The 24,998-nt window shown below is 39.3% G+C and overlaps 1 protein-coding gene across 5 annotated transcripts in view; it reads right to left on the reverse strand.

Moving 5' to 3' along the window:
* CLASP1 (cytoplasmic linker associated protein 1) overlaps positions 1–24,951 on the reverse strand; it is a 201,066-nt gene extending 176,115 nt beyond the window's left edge. For 3 of the 5 annotated variants that reach the window (XM_088146425.1, XM_088146422.1, XM_088146421.1), the window contains exon 1: positions 24,703–24,950. The gene's annotated coding sequence lies outside the window, so the exon portion shown is untranslated. Of the gene's footprint in view, positions 1–24,702 lie in introns of all 5 variants that reach the window. The other 2 variants (XM_088146424.1, XM_088146423.1) reach the window with 2 other exon arrangements.
* Positions 24,952–24,998: the final 47 nt, after the last annotated feature.

Here is a 24,998-nt window from a genome sequence, read left to right on the forward strand (position 1 = left end):
AGATTTTAATTAATGAGCTGTAGGACATTGTGAATGTAATCCAAAATGTAAAAGGACCTTGTGTTTTGTCTACTTTTTCTTTAAGTTTGTCCTACCCTGGGATAATTTCCATTTGGCTGCCCCTGTGCATTTTTGCTCTCTTCCAAAAAGGGGTATCTTCCATCTCCTATGTTTTTTTCAAAACAAGAATGAATTCAAACAATGGTGTATCCCTCTTTTATTTCTTCAGCAACATTTAACAATGCCACTGATTTTTTTTTCTGTTTACCTTTTTCCTTGTTTAGTAAATACAGACTTTTTTTCTTCCAACCACATTTTCTTCTTTTTCATCTGAGTTGTAAATCAGACTGCAAACCTACAGCCAAACTTAACTTAGGCTTTTGTTTTGTAAAGCACTTACATCTGAATCTAAACAACCAATGAATGGGTCCCTGAAAAACAGGAGAGAGGCATTTATAAACAAGCAATTCCCTGAAAAACTGGAGGGGGGTGTATTAACGGCCCTCCTGAACAACATGAGAAGGGTTCTTGGAGGCTGCAAAAGGAACAGGGAATTAGAAAATGAGTGTGCTTTTAAAATTGGAGGAAGAAACATTAATAACCTACCCTATGCTGATGACACTACCCTGATAGCTGAAAATGCAAAGGATCTGCAAGCCCTAGTAATAAAAGTCAAGGAGCACAGTGAAAAAATGGGACTAAAATTAAATATAAACATAAATGAACCACCACATAGTAGAACAAGCAGCCTTGGAATTTACAATGAAGATACTGAAATGGTGGATAGCTCCTGCTTTTTAGGATCGACTACCAACAGTAAAGGAACAAGCAGTCCAGAAATATGCCGCAGACTAGCACGTGATAGAGCAGCCATGAAAGCCTTGGAAAAGATATTCAAATGTTGTGATGTGTTTATGCCTATAATGATCAGAACTGCACAAGCCATGTATTTCCTGTGACACTCTATGGAAGCGAAAGTTGCACTTTAAAGAAGCAGGATAGGAACAGTATTGATGCTTTTGAACTTTGGTGCTGGAGAAGACTCCTGAGAATACAGTGGACAGCCAAGAAAATAAGCCAATGGATCATCGAACAAATCAACTCTAACTCAACAAATTATCCTACTTTGGACCATTATGCAAAGGCTTAACCCTCTCTAGAGAAGGTTCTAATGCTGGGAAAGGTGGAAGGAAAGAGAAGAAGAGGACAACCAGCAGCAACGTGAATAGACTCAGTTACAGTAACAATGAGTGTACTGTTGAAAGAGCTGAAGGACCAGGTTAGGAACAGATCACCATGGAGAAAATCTATCAATGTGGTTGCTAAGAGTCGATAACAACTTGATGGCCTGTCATCGTCGTCATCATCATCACATCTCCTTTCTTTCCAGAAGCCTCATTCCCTTCCTCAATCCCTCTTCCTCAGACAAAAAAATATTCCATTCACAAAATATTATGCTTGCATTCTTTCCTAAGCAATGCAAGATTCACCTCACATATTAAAAGGGTTTGCTTCATGCAGACCCAAAGAAGATTGTACAATATGTAACAGACTATACAAATACTAAATGGTATTTGAATGTCAGCTAGATTCAGAATAGACCAATTAAAATCATGTTTTAAGATCTCTAAGAAAGGAAGCTGGTTAAATTATCATATATTTCCTAAATAGTAATGCGCCACAGAAAGAGAGACTGCTTCCTGTGAAACAGTAATTCTTTAACTTTAATTTAACTTTAACTTTAATTCTTTAAAATGAAGACTCCTGCATTACTTTAAAAATGACTTACCATGACATATTTTATATGGGCCAGAACTATTGTTTAAAATGTACATAGTTTTCCATATACTGCTGCTACTTTCTTGCATTGCTTGATCTTTTATTTATTTCAAAGAAAAATGTAGAACAGCTTACAATAAAACCAAAAATTGCACACATATAAAAAGGCCATAGCATGAGAAAGTAAGCTGCAGCAGTTGCTTCTGGTCCCTCATTGTTTAAATACATATATTGTTTTTCTTCTCCTTTTTCCACCTAACCAATTACTTCATGATCTAATGAAGCATGTTGGCTGGGGAATTCTGGGAGTTGAAGTCCACACATCCTACAGTTGATGAGGTTGAAAAACATTGAGCTAAAGCATACACAGTAATGAACCTGCTGGTCTTTCACAAAGCCACACCTGCTTTTGCTGCAGCAGACTGACAGGGGGATCTTCTGGGAGTAGTCCTTCAAGGCTTGCACATTTAAACAGACAGTGAAAATTTGTGCTGTAAGAATAAAAAAGAAAATACCCAAGCAGAGATCCCAAATTTAACAATGGCTCAATAATATAAAATAAAAACACGGGTATAAATGAACCATGTTGCATGCTTTATTCTGTAAGTGTATTGCAATTAAAATGTGGAGTTTCTGCATTTTGCATCTATCTCTGGTATTCACACCTCATCCCTGCTGCCCAACTGCTGTCCTGGGGAACTACAGTAACTGTGTGGCAGAATGAAGATATTCAACCCAGATTTAGTACAGAAACTGCATGCACATACGGTATATCTAGTGGTGTGTTTTTTTTCCTAGCTAGTTAAGCGAGAAAGAGTGCATGATCTAATGCACTGGTTCTCAGCTGGTGGTATATACATTATGGTGAGACTCAGAACCAATCTTGGCAGGACACAGGGTTAGAAGCTGAATCTTTAAATCTTTAAAGTTTTTTTTAACCATAAAGTATAACAAAATAGCAGAATTCATTCTTGGAAAAAAATGGGTCTTTTGTTTCAGGCATGGTGGGACCTAGGTTCTTCAATAGAGTGATTGGTGGTGGGACTTAATATACAAAAGTACAGAGTTCCTGGTCACCTGGAGAGTCCTTGGTCCAGTCAAACACTCTCCTATATCAGTATTTCTCAACGTCCACACAACTTTAAGATATGTGGACTTCAACTCCCAGAATTTCCCAGCCAGCATGGAGAATTCTGGGAGTTGAAGTCCACACATCTAAAAGTTGCAAGGTTGAGACCCACTGTCCTAAATAGGAAAAAAAAAACCTTTGTAAATAAGCTTCAACATATTAAATGTATACATTTCGGTTTCTAGCAGATTTGGCATTTGACCTGTCAAATTTTATTTCTAGAAAAATTAATGGCTTTTAAAAATGTATAATCTTGAAGGAAAAAAAAGCCCATCACTCTTCAAAAGACTTCATGTTAGATAATACAGAAAACCCTCTTGACTACCGAAAATGTCAATGAATTTGATGAAGATAGTTCTCTCTCATGCCTGGAATATTGTTCCTATCTTTTTAAAAAAACATTGTGATAGCTAGTACAGATTTTTTTTTTTTACCACAAATGCCTCCAAAGTAGGGACCACCTGTTTTCCCTGCTCCCAAACTCCAAGGTGGGGGAGTAGGCCAGCTTCTATCACCCTTAGCTTTACGTTTCCCGGAATATACCAGGATGTTTACTATAGACACTCCGACAAAGAAAAAAAGACAGGTTTAAATAAACCACAGTTGGCAAAATTCACACAGTAGCATGAACAATAAACCACTGCGAACCATAACAGCTGTGTTCATACCATACAATAATTCAAAACCGAACAATGTAAGAGAGATACTTGAGAATAAATAAATGCAAATGACTCCGTTCTTTGAAAAATCATCTTCGAATATAAGGCAGAGCATTTCCATTTTAATTGTATAAAATGTCACACTTTTTCTATTGGGAGACATTCTGCCATAATTATGGTAATTTCTATATGGTAATCATGGTAAATTAGAAACAAATAAAATGAATTAAAACATCAAATTCTAGAAATGTCTCAGGCGCTACTTTTATAGCTTTAGTTTTCTTAACAGATCAGGAGCCTGAAGGGAAACTTCTTCATAAGTTTCATTTTTCATGAAGCCTTCTTGCTGAGACAGATTTATGGCTTTCCAAATACATCATTCTGGATGACTCTGCATTCCATTTTACAAAACTACTTTGTTGCTGTTTCCCTAGGTATTTTTCCATTCATCTTCATGATCTCACTACACCATCTTTAGCCAAATTCATACTTTGTGATAAAGGCTGCACTTGCATAAAACTAGAAATAATAACTGCTGATCAGCAAAATATATCATGTAGACATACAGTTTGTTCATATAGAGTCACGGTTAACCAACTAACTTGGCTTATTGTTATATATGAACTTGGACAATTTCTTTATCTCTCTTTCTCTCCCCCCACCCCTCTATATATTCTGTTTTTTCATTTGGGAAAAAAATCTCAGGGTACCTTATGATTAAAACAACACACAGAAACAAAGTAAAAAATACAGAATGAACCAATATAAAAACAAGTAAGGTAAAGAACTCATATTTATGTGAATGTATTTCTCACCACAACTGCTACTTTGAAGTGGGATCCCACCAAGGAAAGACTGAACTTCAGTTCTTGATTTTCAGGACCTCTGTGTTATCTGTATTTAAGTTTGTTTTCACTCATGAAGCCTGTTAATGAACTTAAGCAACATTCAAGAGCCCTGATTGCTTCCACAGAGTTAGAGGGAAGCATTGTAGCACTACTACTGGATGTCATCGGTCCATTGATAGCACCTTACTCCAAAACTCCAGATGACTGGTTTCATATAGGACTACTGTAAACAGGGACCACAAGGCCCAATTGTTCTAGATGTTTCAGAAGGATACCAGACTGCACTCCCCACCATTCAGCTTCAGTCAATGGCTGCCTTGGACATCTCATAATAACTCACAGAGCAGCATTATATGAATTAGCCCAAGGAAACTGATCTTCTGTATTCTTCCCCTCCATTACTGGGGTTGTAAAGATTCTGGAAATTTTTACTTCTATGTTTAATTAATGACAATTTAACATTACAACTAAGCCCAAATTGTGGTTAATCTTAATTAAGACTGGTTGAAAATTCCATTACATAATCCTTGGTTTGAAGTTGGTTTGCTTTAAATAAACATGATTATAGATTAAGTACAGTCTGTCAGATCTGGAAAATGATAAAGTGAACAACATTTGAAAAGAAACCATATTTTGAAGCTCTCCTCCATCATGCTAGAAAAAGGAGGGAGAATGCACAAGGCTTATATGAGCTTGCTCCTATTAGGATAAACCACCGTTTTAAAACCTGTTTGAATACAATGTGTAATTCTATATTATGAATGGGATTTCAGAAGGTGTTTTTTTTTTTTAACCAAGCAAATCTACATAAGGAAGAAATTACTTTTAACAATTTAACTGGATTTTTGCCAAATTAGAGACTTGGGATGGAGTATTTTATATAAGAGCCAGTTTGGTGCAGTGGTTAAGGCACCAAGTTAAAAAGTGGAAGAAGAAGAAAGTAGAAGGCCAACTGGATGACTTTGGGCCAGTTGCTCTCTCTCAGCCCTAGGAAGGAGGCAACCTCAAGCCACTTTCAAAAAATGCTGCCAAGAAAACAGCAGGGACTAATCTAAGCAATCACCAGGAGTCAACACTGGCACACACAGACAAAAAAAAATGTTGTACAGGAAGAGAGAGAGCCCTCCCTCTATGAAAAGTACTAACAGTGATTAATATGAGTTTCCAATTTGACAAATTATTCAAACCTGAACTATCCAAAGCAGTATTAAATAATACCACAGTTTTGGAAACCTGCAGAAATCAAATGAAGAACTGATGCCAACAGTGAGAACAATGAGCTCAACAAGAAAACAATTACTCATCCTAAAATAAAAAGAGAAATTGACTTACTTACTTACTTATTTATTTATGCATGCTTGCGATTTATATGGCCAATATGGCCGCCCAACTCACTTACAGTGATTCCGGGCTTATCAGAGACACTTGCAAGACGGGCAGGCCGTCAGAGATGTTGGGGATCTATGGGAGATTGCTATTTTGAAAAAAAATCTCTGAACACTGCTGGGTGTCAAAATTCCACAACTGAAAAGGAAAAGTGGCTTGAGACAACATAACAGAAATTATTTTGGCTTCTGGGGATGCTCTGAACTATAAGACCTACTTGAATATTTAAAAAGCAAAACCCAACCTATGTACTCCCAAGTACTAATCACTTTGGAGCTTAAGATCCAACTAGAACCACATTTTCTTTCCTATCACACACATTAGGAGACAAAGCTTTATTTTCCGTGTGTGTGTGTGTGTGTGTGTGTGTGTGTGTGTGTATTCCAGAGAGAGAGAGGGAGGGGGAGAGAGAGAGAAAGAGAGAGTTCTAGTCCCGCCTTAGGCACGAAGCCAGCTGGGTGACCTTGGGCCAGTCACTCTCTCTCAGCCCTAGGAAGCAGGCAAGGGCAAACCACTTCTGAAAAACCTTGCCAAGGAAACTGCAAAGACTCATTCAGGTAGTTGCCAGAAATCAACACAGACTCAACAGCACACACACACAAAAGTGTGTGTGTGTGTGTTTGCTTGCTCGATGGCATTTCAATTTATTTCACCAAAAAAGCATACAGTATTGAAATTCTTTCCAAAAGCTACCCATGTTTATCTGTTATAAGCCATAACAAATGCATGCCACATGACTTTTAGAAATTAATTGCAACTTTCCCCAACTTGATTAATGCAGCCTAAAATTCAAAGCCCCGTCCAAGGCGATCAAAATAGACTGTCTGAGTCTTAACTTCGGAAAGCAGCTTAAAAGAAGCTTCCTGTAACTCCTCAAGCCCTGGGTGACAGAAACAGATAATGCTTTTAGCTGGATCTGAAGAAAGAGAGAGAAGTTGATCAATTACAATTCAGAGTACAAAAAGGAGCATCCCCTACAGTTATTGCAAGTTTGTTAAAGGTTTAAAGGCTTCAAAGGTTCTTCCCCTCTAAATAAAGAAGAATTAAGAAACGTTCCATCTAATCCTCTGATCTCTTCACTGGACAATGGCTCTTTTGTAAATTGTTCGTTTACAAGGTTTAAAAGATGACTTTAAAAGCTGTTCACATATTACTCTGCCAGGCAGACACCAAACACCATAAAAGTGCTAAGCAACCAAGAAGGCCCTTAGTTACCAGCAAGACAGAAGTAACAGATGAACTTAACTGGAACACTGAACAAGAGAGGAAGACTCCTGAATATACTTTTCAGCACTAAGAGGCATGGATTAACCCTCATCTTTAAATACTGAAATAATCCTCTTCTGGACGGGTGAATATTATGCCCACACAAATAACTAAATGAAATGTTTTATCTTTTGTGTTTCTTTGAAAATGCAATATTTTACAACTCCTATCTGTAAGCCTATTATTCATACAATTGTTCCACAGCCATTCCTATGACTGCTTTCTCTTATTTTGTTACTCAGCATTATTCTGATTTTATACCAGTTCCACCCTTTGTCATAGTTTGAGGGTCATGTATATGGTCTAAAGTTATTTGATGTTAAAACTTTTTTAGTGTTTATGTTACAACTTTATGGACACAGACTGATATACAACGGCATGTCTATTGTGTCTAAATTTAAACTAAAATGGTTTCTGAACAGACTTGGTAAATGTAGGAGATTTTAGTTCACTAAGGGTCCACTTCGAGAGCAAACTCAGTGGGATTCACATCCATGCTGCAAACAAGGAGTTAATACAATGCTACTTTAACACTGTTATTTTAAGCAAATGTAATGCAGAAATGCCTATCTAGTGTCTCCTCCCTTTTAAACAAACTGGACAAGGAAGGGTATTACAAAGCTTAAAACCTTTTATCTTGCATTGCAATTAACCTTAATAAAAGCATCACTTTAGTACCCAATGGATTTCTACTCTAATAAAACCACAGAGGTCCTCAATTTCAATAAGGAAGTCCTGCAATCTAATGTTTAAAGTCCAGCCCTGCTCCAGGCAGAAGGAGGCAAATGTTATTTTATCGACCCATATACCTACTAGATGGTTCTAGACAAACTAGATGGTTTTGTATATCCTACAGCCTGGCCAATAAATGTTTATTCAAAATTCACTATTCTCAGTGGGACTTGCTCCTGCACCCTTAGATGCTTCCCCCACCTGTAAAAGTGACACAAGTAGTTTCCTACCCCAAAATTAAAATTCATGAAGCAATACCTGCTCTCCCTTTAAGCAAATTCCTATATGAATAAGTAGCTGTGAGAATTTAGATACACATAGCGGTTGAGCTATAGAAACAAGGAGGAGTTTCTCTTTCCCCAAATTTAGCACAGCCAAATTGGAAGGACTGTGTTATCACCGGTTCCTGCTGTTTAGAATGGCTATTGGGCTGATCTGGTTTGCCGTTTAACTTTCCATACGATCATAAAAAATGTAACGGAGCAGTTATATTTTATGGCTTTTGGCCCTAATATCTTTTTCTATGTTTAGTTATAATTAGAAAGTCTCTCGCAATTTTGATAATATAATGGGTTGGATCCAGAGATTTATTTATCGCTATCTGCACTAATGGGCACCCCCGGCCCCAATTTCCCCCTTGTTCCCACAGTACTGCCCTTATCTTGCCCCCAATCCATGAGTAACACAGCTTGAAGTAACCCAGTATAAATGTAATATTTCCCCCTTATTCCTATACCATCCAAAGATAGTCTCAAAATGCACAAAATCTATTGTGCTTTGCCAGTCACTCACTTTAAAGAAGTCAAGTGACCCACAGTGAGTGTGATCACAGGTCTATTTTGGCTGTTTCAGGCTGATCCAGGCACACCGCTTCCCCTCTGATCTCTGGTCAGCCTCTTCTGCCATTATTCTGCTCTTCTTTCCCTAAAGAACTGAACAAAGCTTGGCATATGAAATATGGTAACACAATCCAGAAATGTGCACTGCTCTTCAGGAGCACCAGAAGATGTTTCCTGTCTATTGGTACTGACCCTTCAATACTGTGTGCTCACACAAGTCAGAGGAACCCCCAAAATAGCTGGGGGAATCTATATTCCTGATGCCGCAAACAGAATTCCTTCTTCCAATAAGCCACATGCTAGTTTACTAATCTCTGCCAAATGTATGCTGCTATGTGGAGCAGGGGCTGCTATAAGCGGACTGTCAAGCTTGCACAACAAGACTAGAATGCTCACCGCACTACTGTGTTTTTTAAGCATGGGGAAAGGAAGTTCCTTTGCCTTCCTCTCACAACCTTGATCTGGTGGCATCCAAACGGTTCCCCTTCGCCAGCTGTTGTCTCCATGTATAGCACAATATGACATGTGGATGTCAACACGTTACCACCTTGACCTGGCTCTTCTGAGCAATCAACAAATTTAAATGCTGGCCAATCAGAACTGTGCAGGAATGCTAGACTGCTCTAGCTCGTTATATTGTAAGCATTTTCAGTTTTCTTTAATTCTATCGAGTTTTCCAATCCACTTGTGGTGGTTTTGGATCATGAGATCAGCATTACATTACTAAGCTTAAATGTCCTTGGCTGTGGCATTCTCCTTGTGCTGGCTTAGCTTTCATTGTCTGCCTCCGTGAAATATCCAGTGCTCTTTCTTTCACATCAGTGCCCCACACAATTACATTTTTGGAAAGATGAGCCAGCAGAGGAAATGATCAGAAGTGCAGAAGCAGCTCCGTTTGGTAAAGAAACAGATCCTTGCCCTGCTCTACAATCCATCACTCTGGCCTGATCACAGAAGAGATTTATATCAGCATTAGCTATCAAGTACATTTCCACCCTGGTTCTTTGATGAACCAGCTTCTCTCCAGGTTTCCTACCACTCCGGTCAAAAGGGTCCTGGACTTTATTAATTCCAGATAATGCTGGGATGAGAAAGGGAAGCAGTATTAATACAAAGCTACTTTTGTGCAGAGTTGAGGTAGTGGAATAGTGAAATGACAAAACCAAACACTGCCCCTTAAACATCACACAGAGAAATACTGAAGCTGGCAGAGTCACTCTGTGGTGAGATGGGTGGTGACAAATTTGAAAAATAAATAAATAAATGAATGAATGAATGAATGAATGAATGAATGAATGAATGAATGAATGAATGAATGGTTGGCCATACATGTGAATATGTCTGTGCATGTGCTGGCATTCATGCAAGAGAGGTAGGCATTCAAATGGGCAGACAAACGTGGGGGGTTATTCCTAGAAACACTACTAGCTGGAAAGGGAAGGGGAAGGGAAGGAAAAGATAAATCCTAATTAAAAGTGCTCTCTCCTATGAACTGTTACTAGGGTCTCAACTTCTTTCATGATTCCTGTTCGTTTCTTGCTTACACTTTTATTCAAGTTGTGATGTCACAGAATGGGATGCAGAAACGTGGCATACAAAAACAGCCTAGAGAAGCCCAGTCAGAATTGCTCAATTTCATCTGACCTCAACCCATTTCTGCTGATGTGCTGTTACTGTTAGAAGTTTTCCTGGCTGCTTGGTAACATGATGAAACATGGGAGCAAAGCAAGAAGGGAAAACTAATCACCTTGCCTGTAATGAGTGGCATGCTCACTAATCAGGACAGTATTATTTGGCAATCTTTCAGAATAAAGACAATAGAGGCAAGCTAGGGATCAGCAACAGGGATAGCAAACCATTATGTCAATATTGTTTCCACCAATTCAAGTTGTACAGAACTTTAACACAGCAGCAGTGTAAGTTAGAATCGATCCAACTCCTTCTTTTTTCCTGAAGTATAGTGATGCAGTGCTTATGGTGCTAGTCCAGAAGATCTAGTCCAAGTCAACCTTCAGCTGTGCAAGCTCACTGGATGACTTTTGGTCAGACATACTCAGTCCCATATATATCATGTCGTAATTGACGTGAGGACAAATGACGCAGGGAGCACTTGTATGGCATTCTAAGCTCCTTGAGGAAAAGCCAGAGGCTCATCAAACAAACAGATAAATTCACAGTCTTTATGGATGTCATTTTTTCAGGTAATAGATCTACTGCCATGAAAAAGAAATGCCAAACTTTAAGTGCTGGATGTCCAATTTACATATAATAAATTTGATTGGTTCACAGTATCTGTTTTGGTGCAAACTCATTGGCTCTGTAATGCAGATTGTTCCCCCATCCCCCTTATGTGTCATCTTCCATGAGGGGAAATTACACTTCATCTGCTTCCCTGATCTGCTTAAAAAATAAAAGGCTAAATAAATAAATAGCTACCTTCTCACATCACAGTAAACATCTTAACATGTAAAAGGTGGACAAAGAGACTATGGTTTGTTCAGCACCAATACTACTACAATCCTAAACGTGTCTACTCAGATTTAAGTGACACTGAGCTCAACAGATCTTAAATTTCTGTAAGCAGGTATACGCCTCCAGTAGTCTTCTAAAGCTCATCATACAGACATGAAGAACTGTTGCCTATTTTGGAAAGTGGCAGCTTTTTATGTATTATGTGAATAATTGGGATCTTTGCCCCAAAGTGGTGGGGAGGGGGAGAAATATAATAAAATTGCTCTGTGTAGTTCTGCCATTATGTCTACTTAAGGTTAAGTGCAATACTTTGGAAAAGAGTGGGTCTTTTATGGGAAACAGACTGAGTTAACTGATATCTGTGGCATGGAAAGCTAAAACATATAAGATACTAATCCAGTTCTAATCATGTTTCTTGAGTTTTACTGTCACAGATTTTAAATTACAACTTTGATGACTGATTATGTTTCAGTAAATTTTCAAAAACCTGCACATTGCTTAGAATTGGTTGGCCGAAGTGATCTATAGATACATACATACATACATACAAAAATCCTTGGGACAGACAATACACTTCCAGCATTCCATTTCAACCAATTTATCCCCCACGATCATTCTATTTCTTTATAAAATATGGCCATATTCCACCCACTAAATGAAAGTGGGACATGTTCAGAGATACTAAAAACAGAAATCACATTCAATTTAATGTAAAATAGTTAACCTGAGGTGACATATCAGAAGCATAACTAAAAGGTACAAAAATGCTGACAAGCTCAACATTGCCCAGAAAGTTTCCTTGAATACCAGAAGCAAAAGATAAAGACAACTCTATTTTAAACAATGAGAATAGGCCTATATCTTTTTTAAAGGTTACCTTACTTATGTTACTGCAGCTAATGCTACCTGTCACAAATAAGAACACATTTTTTCTTGCTTATATATTCAACAACAACTCATGGGTGCGGTTTCCAATTGCTTCCTCACTCTGTTTTTCCAAATAATCTGGATCACAGCAGCAGGAACGTGAGAACTTATTTGCATTTTATAACTGTATTCTGCCTTGAACTGTCAGGAAAAACAGAGTATAAATGTATTAATTGGAAGTATTTAAAACATATTTCAAAGCAAGAAAGCTTCAAGGTATTTGCCAATGTTGCCAGAAACAATATAGTCGTCTGCTTTTCTACCTCGACAATTGTCTCAATAGAACTAGTTAAATAACAGTTTTCTAGGGTACTATTTTGCTAGACCCATTTCAGTATCATTAACATTACAACATCATCAGACTTCCTGAAACACATTAACGGAATAATTCATGAAATAATCATTAACAGTAATAAGGAAGCTAATTGACTGCAATCATTTAGATGGGGGGGTGAGGTCTACACATGTGAGCTGAGAATCCTAAAAGCTGCAGTTGCACCATATCTAACAGCCACTAGATTGGGGAAAACTGGTTAAGTGATCTATCTTCATTTTATATTTGAAAAGATTTTTTTTTTTTACTTATATCCTGCCGTTCTCCTCTAGAACTTGAAATTAAAATAGCCATGCAAATACAAAGATCAGTATCCCAGATTGCTGCAGCTCATATAGAAAATCTCTTTCCATGTGTATTGCAGTCAAATCTGGGCTGCCCACCATAGCCCAAGTGGCAGCTCACCCACCACTTACCATAGTACCCCCATCTTATTCCAATTAAATCTAAAATATTGACTATGTCAGTGCCCTGAATAAGTCCATTCCGCTGGCAATGTCACTTAAATGACATCATTTATGCCAGCAGAGAAGCCTTTGTTTATGCACAGGATTCCACATCAGCCAGGACCTTAATAATGCAAGATCCTGGCTCATGTGAAAATCAATGCACATAAAACTTCACGTGTGAAAGTTTTCCTGTTGTAAACATCATTTCAGGAGTGTCACTGGTGTGCAGGACTTTTCCAGATTGCTCACTGATGCACCAGATTTAATAACATCATTTTCAGAACTTGCACCGGATCATTCCATGCCATTTCTCCTACTGACATGACCTCTTGATTCCTGGGAACCATCAAGCTCTTGAACCAAAAACAAATCCTTACCACTAGAGCACAGAATAGCAGGAAAAAAAGTTTACCAACTCTCTGTAGAAAAATACCCCAGCAATTGCTTACTGTATTTTCAATAAATTATCAGCTACCTTAACTTTTCTATTAACTATGTATGCACATAGCTATGGGGCGCTCTCTAGGATTTGCATGTTGCCCTTTAGAAATCGCTATTATATTAGGCCTTTCCCCTAGGAGATTACAGACTGAAACAGACATACAGAAAAAATAAACGAGAAGAAAGGGCTACACAGATTAGGGCTTAGATTTGGGCAAGTAGGGAAAGAAGTGATCACTGTTCCAAGTCCACGCAATTTTAGTTGCACTAAGTTATAAAAGATGGTGGCAGGCGAGAGGAATCTACAGCTTACTGCAATTGCCCCGTCCATTCTGTAGGACAGGGTTCCTCAACCTCAGCAACTTTAAGATGGGTGGACTTCAACTCCCAGAATTCCCCAGCCAGCCATGCTTAAAGTTGCTGAGGTTGAGGAACCCTGCTGTAGGAGATGAGAAATTAGTCATTTCTCCAAAAGAAACAAGAATTATCTTTTCTGATCTCCTTTATTTCTGGGAATGATGTCACATTCCCTCTCCCATAGAATGCTTCATTCTAAGGAGTCTGGTCTTCAAAGCAATCCACTGTGACAGTGACTTCCACAGAGATTTTGTTAACCAGGGGAGTTCACTAATCTACATAGCATGGCTGGATTATTGTTGGCATGTTCACACAATATTCTAAACCCGCAATCCCCTAACTGTGTATTGCGGCACTCCAGGGTACCGCAACAAACTCACAGGGGTGCTGCAGGATATTTCACTACTTAATAAATGAAAATTAGTGAGTTTGCTGTGGCACCCTGGGGCATTGCAGCACAGTTTGGAAACTGCTAGGAGCATCATGAACTGAGAAACTTCAGGAACTTCTGTGCTAAGCCATAAACAGTCAAATAACATTACAGGTATGCCTTCACAGGATGGATGGACACAGCAACATGGGGGCTCCTCTCAGAATAAGGCATGAGTCTTCAGTAGACCAATTCTGACAAGTGCAGAAAAAGGATACTTTTTCTAATCTGGGGGGAAAAAAACGATCCTTCTCAGCTGAGAAGGCAATGGAAGATGTAATCTTGAGAATTGTGTGAATGTCCATGGGAGCATATGTATATGTGTAAGTTGAGTGAGTGATTCTGTCTATACGTGCACGGTACATGCCAGCAATGGCCCAATTCATTGCTGGCTTGTGGTCTGCAATCACAGACAGGAGCTAGAAAAGATTCTCCATCCCTGGACCAGAATGATCCAAAGGAATCTGAAAAAAGTAGTTTTAAGGACAAACTTAAAATTAAGTGGTTGCATTAAAATGTTCTGCGAGACAGCTTCTGGCATAAGAGATAACAAGGGAAATGTATAACAGAACCAGGAATCTTTGGACAATTAAGGATAATAAAGTTCACAGAATGACTACAATCCCATAACATGTTTAACCAAGTTAGTTAAAGACCTCTTGGATTATATAAACCCAATAATTTGTTACTTTTTGGGTTAGGATCATGTTCTCCCCGAAAATTCAAAGTATCGAAGCCTTAAAAGAAAGGGTTAACTGTAGTTAACATTTCTTTCCAGCATCTGGAAACACAAGGAAATAGAGATAAGAGCTAGAGCAGCCCCTATTTCAGGCATTTGATCCTTATGGTATATTTTTCAGTTTTCACAAACACACATACACCCAGTGAATACTCCCATTGCCTCTGACCCTGAACAATCCCCTATTTGCTCCAACCCTGATCAAGCTGCCATGCATTTTAACACTGTTTGAATTCTGGGCTGGGGGAAGCTGCCAGATCAAAAGGAAGCTGGAATGCTAGTTGGGATGGCTGCTCTCTATTTAACAAGGAGAAGTTCAGCTTTCATCAGTTGTCTACCACTGGATCACTGGGTAAATCATTGTACTTGGGTAAGTGATAGACTCAGCTAGTTGTGTTGTGCTAACTCAACCAATATGTTCCATAATTGTTATTTTCCATTATGTAATTAAGCCTTCTCACCATTTAGGTCTCAAGGTGGTCCTCAGTCATAGTATCAAGGAAAGCAAGTTATACAGAGTCACCTATTTCCTTTTTGAGAAAGTAATAGGTGACTCCCCCTTCACGGATCACTGCCTTGTCGTGGCGAAGGGGCTTGCGTAACTCAGTGAAGCCATGAGCTATACCGTCCAGGGTCACCCAAGACGGACAGGTCATGACAGAGAGTTCTGACAAAATGTGGTCCACTGGAGAAGGAAATGGCAACCCACTCCAGTATCCTTGCCAAGAAAACCCCATGGACAATGTTAAAAGGCCAAAAGATATGACGCTGGAAGATGAGCCCCTCAGGTCGGAAGATGTCCAAAATGCTACTGGGGAAGAGCGGAGGGCAATTCCAAGTAGCTCCAGAAAGAGTGAAGCGGCTGGGCTAAAGCCGAAAGGACGTTCAGCTGTGGATGTATCTGGAAGTGAAAAGAAGGTCTGATGCTGTAAAGAACAATATTGTATAGGTACCTGGAATGTAAGATCTATGAACCAAGGCAAGCTGGATGTGGTCAAACATGAGATGACAAGATTGAACGTCGACATCTTGGGAATCAGCGAATTGAAATGGACGGGAATGGGTGAATTTAATTCAGGTGACCATTATATCTACTACTGTGGCCAAGAAACCCTTAGAAGAAATGGAGTTGCACTCATAGTCAATAAGAGAGTGGGAAAGGCAGTAATGGGGTACAACCTCAAAAACGACAGAATGATCTCAGTGCGTATCCAAGGCAAACCATTCAACATCACAGTAATCCAAGTCTATGCCCCAACCACTGATGCTGAAGAAGCTGAAGTTGACTGGTTCTATGAAGACCTACAACACCTTCTAGAACTAGCACCAAAAAAAGATGTCCTTTTCATCATAGGGGATTGGAGTGCTAAAGTAGGAAGTCAAGGAGTAATCGGAATAACAGGCAAGTTTGGCCTTGGAGTACAAAATGAAGCAGGGCAAAGGCTAATAGAGTTCTGTCAAGAGAACAAGCTAGTCATAGCAAACACTCTTTTCCAACAACACAAGAGATGACTCTACACATGGACATCACCAAATGGTCAATACCGAAACCAGATTGATTATATACTTTGCAGCCAAAGATGGAGAAGCTCTATACAGACAGCAAAAACAAGACCAGGAGCTGACTGTGGCTCAGATCATGAGCTGTTTACTGCAAAATTTAGGCTTAAATTGAAGAATGTAGGGAAAACCACTAGACCACTCAGGTATGACTTAGATCATATTCCTTGTGAGTACACAGTGAAGGTGATGAATAGATTTAGAGGATTAGATTTGGTAGACAGAGTGCCTGAAGAACTATGGACGGAGGTCTGTAACATTGTACAGGAGGCAGAAACTAAAACCATCCCAAGGAAAAAGAAATGCAAGAAAGCAAAATGGCTGTCTGATGAGGCTTTACAAATAGCTGTGGAAAGAAGGAATGTGAAAAGCAAGGGTGAAAGGGAAAGATATAAGCAACTGAATGCAGATTTCCAGAGAAAAGCAAGGAGAGATAAGAAGGCCTTCTTAAATGAACAATGCAAAGAAATTGAGGAAAACAATAGAATGGGGAAGACTAGAGATCTCTTCAAGAAAATTGGAGATATCAAAGGAAAGTTTAGTGCAAAGATGGGCATGATAAAGGACAAAAAAGGCAGGGACCTAACAGAAGCAGAAGAGATTAAGAAGAGGTGGCAAGAATACACAGAAGAACTATACAAGAAAGATCTTAATGTCCCTGATGTCCACGCTGGTGTGATCACTGACCTTGAGCCAGACATCCTAGAGAGTGAAGTCAAGTGGGCCTTAGGAAGCATTGCTAACAACAAAGCTAGTGGAGATGACAGTATTCCAGCTGAGTTATTTAAAATACTAAAAGATGATGCTGTTAAAGTGCTGCACTCAATATGCCAGCAAGTCTGGAAAACGCAACAGTGGCCACGGGATTGGAAAACGTCAGTTTACGTTCCAATTCCAAAGAAGGGCAATGCCAAAGAATGCTCAAACTATCGCACAATTGCACTCATTTCACATGCTAGCAAGGTTATGCTCAAAATCCTACAAGCTAGGCTTCAGCAGTATGTGAACCGAGAACTACCGGATGTACAAGCTGGGTTTCGAAGAGGCAGAGGAACTAGAGATCAAATTGCCAACATTCGCTGGATCATGGAGAAAGCACGAGAGTTCCAGAAAAACATCTACTTCTGCTTCATTGACTATGCAAAAGCCTTTGATTGTGTGGATCACAACAAACTGTGGCAAATTCTTAAAGAGATGGGGGTACCAGACCATCTTACCTGTCTCCTGAGAAATCTGTATGCGGGCCAAGAAGCAACAGTTAGAACCGGTCACGGAACAACCAATTGGTTCAAAATAGGGAAAGGAGTACGACAAGGCTGTATACTGTCACCCTGCTTATTTAACCTATATGCAGAGTACATCATGAGAAATGCCAGGCTGGAAGAATCACAAGCCGGAATTAAGATTGCAGGGAGAATCATCAATAACCTCAGATATGCAGACGATACCACCCTAATGACAGAAAGTGAAGAAGAACTAAAGAGCTTCTTGATGAGGGTGAAAGAGGAGAGTGCGAAAGCTGGCTTGAAACTCAACATTAAAAAAACTAAGATCATGGCATCTGGACCCATCAATTCCTGGCAAATAGAAGGGGTAGAAATGGAAGCAGTAACAGACTTCATTTATTTGGGCTCCAAGATCACCGCAGACGGAGACTGCAGCCATGAAATTAAAAGACGCTTGCTCCTTGGGAGGAAAGCTATGGCAAACCTAGATAGCATATTAAAAAGCAGAGACGTCACCTTGCCGACAAAGATCCGCATAGTCAAAGCTATGGTTTTTCCAGTAGTAATGTATGGCTGTGAGAGCTGGACCATAAGGAAGGCTGAGCGCCGAAGAATTGATGCCTTTGAACTGTGGTGCTGGAGAAGACTCTTAAGAGTCCCCTGGACTGCTAGGAGGTCAAACCAGTCAATCTTAAAGGAAATCAACCCTGACTGCTCATTGGGAGGATTGATAATGGAGCTCAAGCTCAGATACTTTGGTCACCTAATGCGAAGAGAGGACTCTTTGGAAAAGACCTTGATGCTGGGAAAGATTGAAGGCAAAAGGAGAAGAGGACGGCAGAGGATGAGATGGTTAGATAGCATCACTGAAGCAATGAGCATGAAACTGAGCAAACTGAGGGAGGCAGTGAAGGACAGGAAGGCCTGGCACAATATGGTTCATGGGGTCACGAAGAGTTGGACACGACTTAACGACTGAAGGCTTTTGCTCAACTGGTCTTCCCCCCCAAAAGTGCATGCGCTAAATCAATGGAACTTTTTTGCAAGATCAATTTGTGTCAGTACTTACGGAAACAATCCAAAATGTAGATTCTCCCAGACCAGTCATTGATAAAACTAACCAGTGCTGACTTTGAAGACTGTGGAATCCCCTTTAAACAATTTTCTTCCCACATCTCAGGTTTTATGGAATGGTTACACAGTTCTAATCACTGCGAGTGATTTTTATTTAGTCAAATGATCTATATCACTAATGAAAGAAAAAGTAAAAAAGGAAATCTATACACATACATTTTAATACCTACCTGTATAAAACTGTAACATTTTGCCGTAACAATTGAATCTTTCCTAATCTGTTATGCTATCTGGGGGAGATGGGACATTAAGTGCAACATATCCAGCGAGGACTGCGCTGAAGAAGGCCATCTTAAAAAAATGCATTTATCTGACTTGATTCAATGACATTGAAATATATTTTCTGTTTGGCATTCTCCAAATCAAATACAAAATTGAAGCTACTATGCCAAATCAAACAGTTGATCCATTTCACTCAATATTTATAATGCTTGACAGCATGTTTCCCAAGTTACAGAAAGGAGTTCTTCCCAGCCCTACCAGATATTTTTATGTCTTACAATATAGCCTCTGCTACCAAGATACAGACCCCTCCACATACACCTTATCTATCTTGCAGAACCCAGCAGCGGAGTGCAAAATCAAGAATACATGAGACTTTCATTATTCCAACAATTTGTGTGCCAAGGTTATCTCAGAAATAGTCAACCACTTGCACAAGGTTTCTTGCGACAGAACACTCAGGAACAATATGTCTGAAACTAGCAAAAGTGAAAGTACAATACAGAATCATAACCCAATCCTACCGATGATCCAGCCTATGCAGGCAGAACTATAGATAAGGCAATCCCACCTCCTCCCAAAAAAGTCCCATAGTTCAAGCAAGTAAGAGAAGATCTTACAGATCTAATGATGTATAGACCTTCTTTGGAACAGAATGCTATCCAATCGACATGTACTAGAGGACAAAGAATAGTCAAGTTTCTTCTAGAATTCAGACAAGACTTACTGAGGGGAAATCAAAGAATAGATTCAGACATTCTTGTGTGATTATCACAATTAAGGAGACTTAATTTAGTCATGGCTAATCAGGCACCTTTTTTAAATGTACAGATCTAAAGTATGGATCCAGTCCATGTTTATTATTTTAAAAAATAAAGGCAGGGTATGTGCATAGGATAAAGATAATGAAGTAATTACTTTATTTAAAAAACCAGAACATTCATTTAAATTGGAGTATGTATCGTCTTTTGTGTTGTTTTCAGCAATAAAAGTATACTTTCAAGAAGCAGTCTTCCAATTGCATAAAAAAAAGTTTCTCAAAAAGATATGGCAGAGGGACTTAAGTCTCTCATTTTCAGTAATGAGAAAAGACCTTCAACATGCCCAAAACACTTAAAGTAACAAATTTATTGTCATACACTGCTCACAAAGTTACATTTTATACCTGATTAAAATTTATTATTTATTATTTATCTTCAATTTATTCTTACTAATAGTTTACTAGACTTTTATGACTTAGAAGGCTATGGTCTTGAATTAGCTAAGATGTGGTTTTCATCATCATATGTTGTTGACATACAAAGAAAGAATCTCATCATTTTGAGATAATGTGTTTAATAAGAAAAAAAAAGTAAGAAATGATGACAATTTCAAAAAGCAACATGCTAGGCACTATGACAGACTACCTCATGCCTTCAGATTTTTAGACTAATTTCCCCAGAAGACCAGTCCACATATTCAGTGATCAAGGATTATGAGAATTATAATACAAATACTTGGAAGACATCAACCTGTTAAAAGATAATCAGAGAACACACATGTACAGCTACCTGAAAATACAAATATTCTTGATGCAGAGATGTGTCATAATTGCCCAAATGCATAGCAATTGGATTCTCCTCAAGTCTTGCTATGCTGCCTCATCATGGCAGAGCACTGTTCCTGGGAAGGATGAGTGAAAAACAACAGCAAAGGGATCATTTTACACTGTGCAGGAGAAGGCAAGGGTAAACCACTCCTAAATTTTACCAAGAAAACCACAGACAAGATAAATTGATTGATGATATAGTGCCAGATGGCGGATACCACTCAATATGCTATTGATGAAGAGCGGAAGATCTTTCAGAGTATCAATGGTGTTTATGATGTGGCTAGATTAAGACTTTTGGGATGTCTAGTTGCTGGCGCTGCCACTCAGGAAAAGAAAACCTGAAGCTGCAAAGACAGAATTACAGTGGGAACATGGAATGTAAGAAGCATGAACACAGGAAAGCTCAACACAGTGAAAGATTAAATAAATTGATTACACATTGACATCTTAGGCATCAGTGAATTGAAAGGGACTGGAATGGGACACTTTCAATCAGAAGATCATGCTGTTTAATACTTGGGACATGAAAAACAAAGAAGGAATGTGTTGCTTTCATAGTCAGGAAAAAAACAGCAAAGACATTATTGGGATACAATGCAGTCAATGACTGAATAATATCAATTAGACTCATGGGCAATTCTTTAATATGATGGTTACCCAAGTTTATGCTCCAACCACTGATGCAGAAGAAAGTTCAATCTGAAATAGTCAGAACATGCAAGCAAGACAGATTGCTTGTGGTTGGAGGGTGAGATTTCAAAGTTGAAAATATTAAGGAGGAAAATGTAGTTGGACTGCATGGCCTAGGAAATAAAAATGTAGCATGAGAATGGCTTATCATCTCTGCCAATCCAATGATTTATTCATTGCTAACACAGTCTTCCAACAATCAAAACAATGCCTATATACATAGAGATCACCAGAAACGGTACACAGAAACCAAATTGACTATATTACTGGTACAAGGAGGTAGAAGAGCTCAATTATAGCTTCAAAAACATGGTCGGGTGGTGACTGTGGAACAGATCATGAATTGCTCATGTGCAAGTTCCAAGTTACATTAAAGAAGAAAACCAACCAGTTTCCATGATATGATCTTGAGCATATACTCACCATTTTCAAAAAGAACATCAGCAATTGCTTTGAAACCCTGAATCTCATTTATAAAGAACCAGAGAAACCAGTGGAATGAAATCAAAAAAGCTGCTCCGGGTAAATGTAAACAGACTACCAAAAACCAGGATACAGGGGGAAAAAATGGATATCAGAAGTAATGGCAGAAATGGCCAAGAAGAGAGGAGAAGCCAAAGACAAAAAGATCTCAGGAAGGAATTTAACAAGGAATTTCAGACAGCTGATAGAAGAGACAAGAAGCAATATTATTATGACATCTGTAAAGACATCAAAGATGAAAACAGAAACGGAAAAACAAGGAAGCCTTCCAAAAGACGTCTGAATTCAGAAAGAGGTGCCAACCTTGAACTGATATACTAAAGAATGCCAATGGACAGATAGTAACTGATTCAAAGGTCAAAGAAAGATGGAAAGAGAATACTGAAATTCTGTACAGTAGAAATGACAACATCCAAGATAGCTTAGAAAATATTCACCATTTACAAGAACTGTAGTACAAGAAGGTAAAATTAGAGCAGCATTCTGGTCATTACCAAATCAGAAGGTTACAGAAACTGATGGAATATCCATGGAAATATGGCAAACAACAGAAGAAGAATCAATAAAAATTCTAACCAAAGTATGTCAGCAAATCTGGAGAATGACACAGTAACCAACAGATTGGAAGAGGTCAGTCTACATACTGTACCAAAGAAATTAGATTTAAAAGAGTGTGCAAACTATCGCACAATATCCTTAATTTCACATACTAGCTAAATAATATTTAGGATCATCTATTGCAGGTTACAGCCCTACATGCCAGATGTTTGAACTGGTTTTAGAAAAGGCCGAGGAACAAGAAGTATTATTGTTGATGTACACTGGATAATTAAGAAAGCCAAAAAATACCAAAAAGTTTATACATGCTTCATTGATTAGTAAAAGGCCTTCAGTTGTATTATCATGTCAAGTTGTAGAATGTCCTTAAGAAAATGGGAATCCCAGACTAGCTCACTGTCCTCATGCAAAATCTATACACAAGGTAGGAAGCCACAGTCCAGATGGAAAATGGTGAAACAGAGTGGCTCCAAATCAGCAAAGGAGACAAAGATGTATTCTCTCCCTGTATATATATAATCTATATGCTCAACATATATCAAAGGAAGCTGAATTTGAAGATTAGCATGTTTTTAAAACTGGAGGAAGAAACATTAATAACTGTGCTATGGTGATGATACTATTCTGATAACTGAAAATGTTCTAGTAATGAAAGTTAAAGAGCACAGTGAAAAAAATGGGACTAAGCTTAAATATAAAGAAGGCCAAACTAATGACAACAGGTACTCCAACTAGCCTTAGAATTGAAAATGATGATATTGAGGCGGTAAATAGCTTCTGTCTTTTAGGATGGTCTTCGAACAGTAATGGAACTAACAGTCAAGAAACATGCTGCAAATTAGTACCTGTTAGGGCAACAATGAAAAGACATTCAGATGCCATGATGTATATATACAGTATCTACAAAGATTAGGATTGTGCAGGCATTGATTTTCCCTGTCACACTCTATGGAAGCAGAAGTTCAACTCTGAAGAGGCAGAACTGAAAAGAGTATTGATGCTTTTGAACTTTGATATTGGAGAAGATTCCTGAGAATACCATAAATAGCCAAGAAAACAAATAAATGGGTCATACAAAAAAATCAACCCAGAGTTCTCACTTGAGGCACAAATGATCAGGCTCAAATTACTATATTTGGATATATTATGAGAAGAACTAGTTTTCTTGAAAAGTCTGTAATGCTGGGAAAGACAGAAGGAAAGAAATGAGAATGACAAGCAGCAAGACAGATGGACTTGATTGCAGTGATGATGGGTGTGCTGTTGGAAGACCTGAAGGGCCAAGTTGGGTCAGATCATCCTGGAAAAGGTCTATCTATGTGGTCTCTAACAGTCAACACTGGTTTGGTGGCACATAATCAATTATAGCAATTGGACACTTGCTGCACAATGAACTCAGCATCTGGAGAAGGCAGAGGAAGTTGTTATACCACTGATGTTTAAAGAAATGGTGCAAATTTAGTTGAACCCAAACTAAATATTTTGCTGTTTTCCTCTAGCATCTTAGTATATTTAAGCACTACTCATAACCTCACATCATTTAAACTCCTGAGGCTCAAGTACAGCGAAATAACTGTGAGAATTATACAGCTTCATTTTATAACCAAGTAACAAATCCCAGTTAATTTACACACACAGATGCACAAAGGGCTAATTACAGAGACTGTTACAGAAATGTGACAACACATTTTGGAGAGAGAAACTGAAGCCAAAAACCAAATGTCCAAAAAGCAGTTAAGGAAAGAGATCTCACAGGAAGGTTGAAATGATAAATGTATCATTTTATATGGCTGTAGTACAAGTCTAAATCTCTAATTTAAACACAATAGGGAGTGGCGGAGATAAAACAAAAGCTGCACTTTCGCGGTAACCTTCTCTCTCAATTTAGATCGAAGACAGAAAAACACACATACAGAGAGAAGAGAGTCAGTGGGTCACCCAACCCGCTTTCCGCCTGTCTCCAGACACGCAGTTACACCGAATGGATTTGCTTTGTTCTCGCATAAATCATCCCAAGGAAAGGAGGATCGGCAGGAAAATCCTCCCCCCCCCCGGCAGATCACTTTCTGAAAGAGTTTCCCTCACCCTGCCCGCCCATTGTGCAGGCGCTTCCGATCTTTCTCCCTCTCCCGCATCTGAAGCAAAATCAAACATTGACCTTCGCGAGATAAACGAGGCGGCCACCAAGCCCCAAGTGCCCGCACTTCTGCTGCCTGCTTCGCCGTACTCTTTTATCACCTCAACCAGATCCCCCTGGCTGCTCATCAGCCCCGCCAGCCCTGCACACACGCACATCCAAACAATGCTCCCTTCCCCCTCGCGTCCCGCACATCGCCTCTCCCCCTCCGGCCTTCGATTTCCCCTCCCCCAAAGCACCCAAGCCCTCCACCCACCCATGCAGAAAGTCCATGCAACATGACAGTGCAAGCGCCGGGGGGGGGGGGCGACTACCTGGCGGTGGTGGCGGCGGCGGCGCTAACACTGGAGGTGGGTGCAAAGATATCTGGACCCCTGCACGTCCTGAAAGAGACATTCAGACGAGTGGGAGCAACAGACGTATTTAATCCGTGCTGCTCCTGCTCCAGCTGCCTCTGTTGCTCCTGCTGCAACTGCAATGCATGGCTGATGCTTTTCTCCGCCCCTGTGTTGCTGATAAAACTGCAGCTTGGGCTTGGTAAGAATGGAAGCGCTGCTACGCAGGCGCACTTCACGTTGGCTGGAAAGACTGAGCGGACCGGTAACGGGCA

Source organism: Python bivittatus, unplaced genomic scaffold (assembly GCF_059951505.1).
Source record: "Python bivittatus isolate LINGU-HERP-01145 unplaced genomic scaffold, Pbiv_v1 ctg000480_np1212, whole genome shotgun sequence".
Classification (NCBI taxonomy): domain Eukaryota; kingdom Metazoa; phylum Chordata; class Lepidosauria; order Squamata; family Pythonidae; genus Python; species Python bivittatus.